Source organism: Carcharhinus amblyrhynchos, chromosome 6 (assembly GCF_965287045.1).
Source record: "Carcharhinus amblyrhynchos chromosome 6, sCarAmb.v2.hapA, whole genome shotgun sequence".
Lineage (NCBI taxonomy): Eukaryota > Metazoa > Chordata > Chondrichthyes > Carcharhiniformes > Carcharhinidae > Carcharhinus > Carcharhinus amblyrhynchos.
Window position 1 is genome coordinate 118110574 of NC_137329.1, and position 6000 is coordinate 118116573.

Consider the following 6000-nt stretch of genomic DNA (forward strand, 5'->3'; position numbering starts at 1 on the left):
TAACATACAGTGAAAAGCATTGTTTCTTGCAGACAAAGCATACCATTCATTGAGAAGGAAAGGCAAGAGTACAGAATGTAGTGTTACTGTAATTATACAGGCATGATAGCACAGTGGTTAGCACTGCTCCCTCAGAGCCCTGGGGACCTGGGTTCGATTCCCGCACGTGTCACTGCCTGTGTGGAGTTTGCTTGTTCTCCCTGTGTCCGCTTGGGTTTCCCCTGGGTGCTGTGGTTTCCTCTCACATTCTGAAAGATGTGCTGTTTGGGTGCATTGACTTGAACAAGTGCCAGAATGTGGCAAATGGGGGAATTTCATGGTAATTTCATTGCAGTGTTAATGTAAGCTTTACTTGTGACTAATAAATAAGCTTTAATTCATAAAATATGGTAATTCATGTAGCGTTCTTCATATAAAATACATTACAAAACACGTGTTCATAAAAGTAAATTATGCAGATGCTGGAATCTGAAACAAAAACCAAAAATGCTGGAAAATCTCAGCAGGTCTGACAGTATCGGTGGAGAGAGAAAACAGAGTCAATGTTTAGAGTCTGGAGTTGACAAAACATTTTAGATTGTTCGAACAGTAAAGTGCAATAATATTCACATTCTCTTCAGGGATCAAGATGTATTCCGAGATGCTTCAGATCAGTAATGAGAACATTACGAACATTTCAATATTTTCATTCCATGGAGTGCAATTCTTTACAAACTACACACATTGGTCATGTTGCACTCTGAAGTACTTCAATATATTTACATAGTGTTAGGATTAAGCACGCAGTCCAATTTCTTAGACACTGATATTTACAAATACTTAATCGACTGAGTTCACTCAGGGATTCCGAGTTGCTGTGGCAACAATCACTTTTACCTGCATGTTGTGGTCTTCCGATATGGATAGTACTGTGTTAAGTGCTGGTCTCCTTATTTAAAGAAGGACGTAGATGCATTAGAAGTTCAGGGAATGTTTACTGGACTAATATCAGGAATGGGTGGGTTGTCTTATGAGGAAAGGCTGGACAGGCTGAGCTTGTATCTGCTGGAGTCTAGAAGAGTAAGAGGTGGCTTGACTGAAACGTATGAGATCTGGAGGGGTCTTGGCTGGGTTGATGTGAAGAAGATAATTCTTCAAGTTTCCTTCATGTCTCAAGATGGCGCTGAAGCGTGGTGGCCTCTTGCAAGCTTTTCCCAGCCTACCCTCTAAGTCCATCTTTTGCTCTCGTTCTGTGCTTTCAAAACTGTATTCCAACTCTGTTAAGTTGATCTTATTCTATGCGCTTACTATGACTGTAACACCACATTCTGCACTCTCTCCTTTCCTTCTCCCCTATGTACTCTATGATCGGTATGTTTTACTTGTATAAAGCGCAAGAAACAATACTTTTCACTGCATCCCGATACAATAATAAATCAAAATCTTGTGAGAGAATCTACAAATACAATTATAGAATAGTACTGAGGAAGGCCATTCAGCCCATCAAGCCTTCTCTGACAACAATCCCACCCAGGCTCCTTTCCCATAACTGGAACGTATTTATCCTGCTAGTCCCCAACACTAAGGGGCAATTTAGCATGGCCAATCCACCTAACTCACACACATTTTTGAACGGTGGCAGGAACCTAAGCACCTGGAGGAAACCCACGCTGATACAGGGAGAATGTGCAGATTCTGCACAGACAGTTACCCAAGGCTAGAATTGATCCCGTGTCCATGGCACTGTGAGACAGCAGTGCTAACTACTGTGCCACCGCGCTGCCCCAAATGTAGGGGCCATTGTTTAAAAATAAGAGATGGCCCATTTAAGGTGGAGATGAGGGGAATTCTTTTCTGTCAGATGCATATGAATCTCTGAAACTTTCTTCCTCAAAAGGCAGTGGAAGCAGAGGCTTTGAACATTTTTAGATAGATTCTTGATTAATTAGGAGGTGAAACGTTATCATTGGGTAGCTGGGAATGTGGAGTTGAGGTTCCAATCAGATCAGCCATGATCTTATTGAATGATAGGAGCTGCTCGATGGGTCGAGTGGCCTACTCCAGCTCCTAATTTGAATGTTTGTATGCAAAGGTGAGTAACTTGAAATGACAAGACCAGGAATATATTGTGGGATTTTAATTTCAGATCATCAATATTTAGCAAGCATTATTGTGTTGCTCTGAATCACAGAGGTGATGAATGTTGACGTAATTCAGCAAGGGATGTGTTATGGCAGATCAATCAGGAGGATTCAGTTGCTGGGGAGGAATTAGTACAGTCAATCTCCAATCCCTGGGCGGCATGGTGGCACAGTGGTTCACAGCACCAGGGACGCAAGTTCGATTCCCAGCTTGGTCACTATCCAAGAACAAAGAAAATTACACCACAGGAATTGGCCCTTCGGCCCTCCAAGCCTGCACTGACCATGCTGCCCGACTTAACTAAAACCCCTTCCCCTTCAGGGGACCATACCCCTCTACTCCCATCCTATTCATGTACTTGTCAAGGCGCCCCTTAAAAGTCACTATTGTATCTGCTTCCACTACCTCCCCCAGCGATGAGTTCCAGGCACCCACCACTCTCTGTGTAAAAAAATCTGCCTCAGTACATCTCTTTTAAACCTTGCCCCTTGCACCTTAAACCTATGCCCCCAGTAATTGACTCTTCCACCCTGGGAAAAAAACTTCTGACCATCCACTCTGTCCATGCCTCTCATAATCTTGTAGACTTCTATCATGTCTCCCCTCAACCTCTGTCGCTCCAGTGAGAACAAGTCAAGTTTCTTCAACCTCTCCTCATAGCTAATGCCCTCCATACCAGGCAACATCCTGGTAAATCTTTTCTGTACCCTCTCCAAAGCCTCCACATCCTTCTGGTAGTGTGGCGACTAGAATTGAACACTATATCCAAGTGTGGCCTAACCAAGGTTCTATAAAGCTGCAACAGAATGGTAGGAAGGACTATTACTTACGTGGAGAAAAACTGCAGCAGGCGACGGTGCAGAGGGACCTCGGGGTCCTTGTGCATGAGTCGCAAAAACCCAGCTTGCAGGTGCAGCAGGTGGTCAGGAAGGCAAATGGGATGCTGGCCTTCATAGCGAAGGGGATTGAATATAAAAGTAGGGAGGTCTTGCTGCAGCTGTATAGGGCATTGGTGAGGCCGCAGCTGGAGTACTGTGTGCAGTTTTGGGCGCCGCACCTGCGCAAAGATATTTTGGCCTTGGAGGGAGTGCAGAGGAGGTTTACTAGGCTGATACCGGAGTTGAGGGGGTTGAGCTATGAGGAGAGGCTGAATAAACTAGGCTTGTACTCGTTGGAGTTTAGAAGAATGAGGGGAGATCTCATTGAGACGTATAAGATGATGAATGGGATGGATAGGATAGAGGTGGAGAGACTCTTCCCGCTCAAAAAAGACAGTAGGACTAGGGGGCACAGCCTCAAGATAAAGGGGGGGCGTTTTAGAACGGAGTTGAGGAGGAACTTCTTCACTCAAAGGGTGGTGAATCTCTGGAATTCTCTACCCGTTGAAGTGGTGGAGGCTGCCTTGCTAAATATTTTCAAGAAGCGGGTTGATGGATTTTTGATAAGAGAGGGGATTAAGGGTTATGGGGAGAGGGCCGGAAAGTGGAACTGAGCCACGACAGATCAGCCATGATCTTATTGAATGGCGGGGCAGGCTCGAAGGGCCAGATGGCCTACTCCTGCTCCTATTTCTTATGTTCTTATGTAACATAACTTGCCAATTTTTAAACTCAATACACCGGCCAATGAAGGCAAGCATGCCATATGCCTTCTTGACGATCTTCTCCACCTGCATTGCCACTTTCAATGACTTGTGTTCCTGTACACCCAGATTCCTTTGCCTATCAATACTCTTAAGGGTTCTGCCATTTACTGTATATTTCCTATCTGTATTAGACCTTCCAAAATGCATTACCTCACATTTGGCCTGACTGAACTCCATCTGCCATCTCTCTGATCAAGTCTCCAATGATTTCTATCCTGCTGTATCCTCTTCGCTATCCGCAAATCCACCAACCTTTGTGTCATCTGCAAACTTACTAATCAATCAGTTACATTTTCCTCCAAATCATTTATATATATTACAAACAACAACGGTCCCAGCACTGATCCCTGAGGAACACCACTTGTCACAGCCGTCCATTCAGAAACGCACCCTTCCACTGCTACCCTCTGTCTTCTTTGACCGAGCCAGTTTTGTATCCACCTTGCCAGCTCACCTCTGATCCCATCAACTTCACCTTCTGCACCAGTCTGCCATGAGGGACCTTGTCCAAGGCCTTACTGAAGTCCATGTAGACAACATCCACTGCCCTACCCTCATCAATCATCTTCGTCACTTCCTCGAAAAGTTCGATCAAGTTCGTGAGACACGACCTCCCCTTCACAAAACCTGTGTCTGTGCAGAGTTTGCACGCTCTCCCGGTGGCTGTGTGTGTTTCCTCCGAGTGCTCCAGTTTCCTCCCACAGTCCAAAAGGCATGTTGGTTAGGTGCATTGGCCATACTAAATACTCCCCAGTGTACCCGAACAGGTGCAAGAGTGTGGCGACTAGGGGAATTTCACAGTAACTTCATTGCAGTATTAATTAAGCCTTACTCGTGACACTAATAAATAAACTTAAACTTTTAGGTGTTATTGATGAACCAGGGTAATTGTTTATAATCAACAACTTCTTCCATCATCTAACCTCACCTGATCCAGCAAACAGGGAGAGAAACAATGTGTCTGTCACTATCCAAGAAGCAAGTCTTGCGTTCACATTGAGCCTTCCACAGGCTCAGAATTCCCCAAATCCCCTATTCAAGCTATTTTCATTTGTAGTCACTGTTGTGATATAAGAAAATGGCAGCCATTTTTTTGCACAGCAAGATCCCACAAGCAGCAATGTGGTAATGACCCAATTATCTGATTTTGCTGTGAGTTTGCTGAAAACCAGCCAGGAGATCAGGCGGGATTCTGTCACTTTCTTCATAACAATACCATCCACTTTAGCAGCTCATCTGAAGGTTGACTCCTCTGGCAGTGCAATTCTCCCTCCGGACTTCACTGGATTTATTTAGTTGAGGAGGGGTAGTCATAGAATCCCCACAGCGCAGAAGGAGGCTATTTGGCCCATTGAACTTGGACCGACCACAAACTCACCCAGGCCCTATTCCCGTAACCCCACATATTTACCCTGCTAATCTCCGGACCCTAAGGGGCAATTTAGCATGGCCAATCCACCTAACCTGCTTATCTTTGGACTGTGGGAGTAAACTGGAGCACCCGGAGGAAACCCACGCAGACACGCAGAGAATGTGCAGACTCCGCATGGGCAGTGACCCAAGGCCGGAATTGAACCCGGGTCCCCAGTGCTGTACCACTGCGCCACCCTGGCACCACATAATGTGTGTGCAGGTATCAGAGAGAGATGCTCCTGATGCCAACTAATGGACACTCTAAGCAGAGAGAAGCAGGCAAACTGATGCCCAGGGCATCGGGAATGAACAGATTATTGAGAGTTGCTTCAGTGTATGTATTGACTTATCCCTCTGTTTGGAAATAGAGTTGGCAGTTCAAACTGTTTGTTGTTTTCCTTTGCACTGGTGACACATTGCAGTTCTCCTGCTTTTGAAAGTTTGAACATATGCATTGCTTGTTTAGTTAAGTTGCTGAGCGCACGTTAACCTTGAACACAATCTTTTTGCGTGCAGGCTGCACTGTGGTACAGGACAGACAGTACCCCGACTGCATCCAGTCGCTGGACTACATGCGAGAGACATGAATTAACCATGTCACTGTGACTGCAAAACCACTAATCCGGTTCTTCATTTTGTAATAATGCAAAACACGATTTCCATTTGAACCTCATACATAAGAACTTTTATGAAGTACTGTTGTTTAAATTTATATTAATGTCACAAATAGGCTTACTATAACACTGCAATGAAGTTATTGCGAAAATCCCCTAGACGCCACACTCCGGCACCTGTTTGGGTACACTGTGGGAGAATTTAGC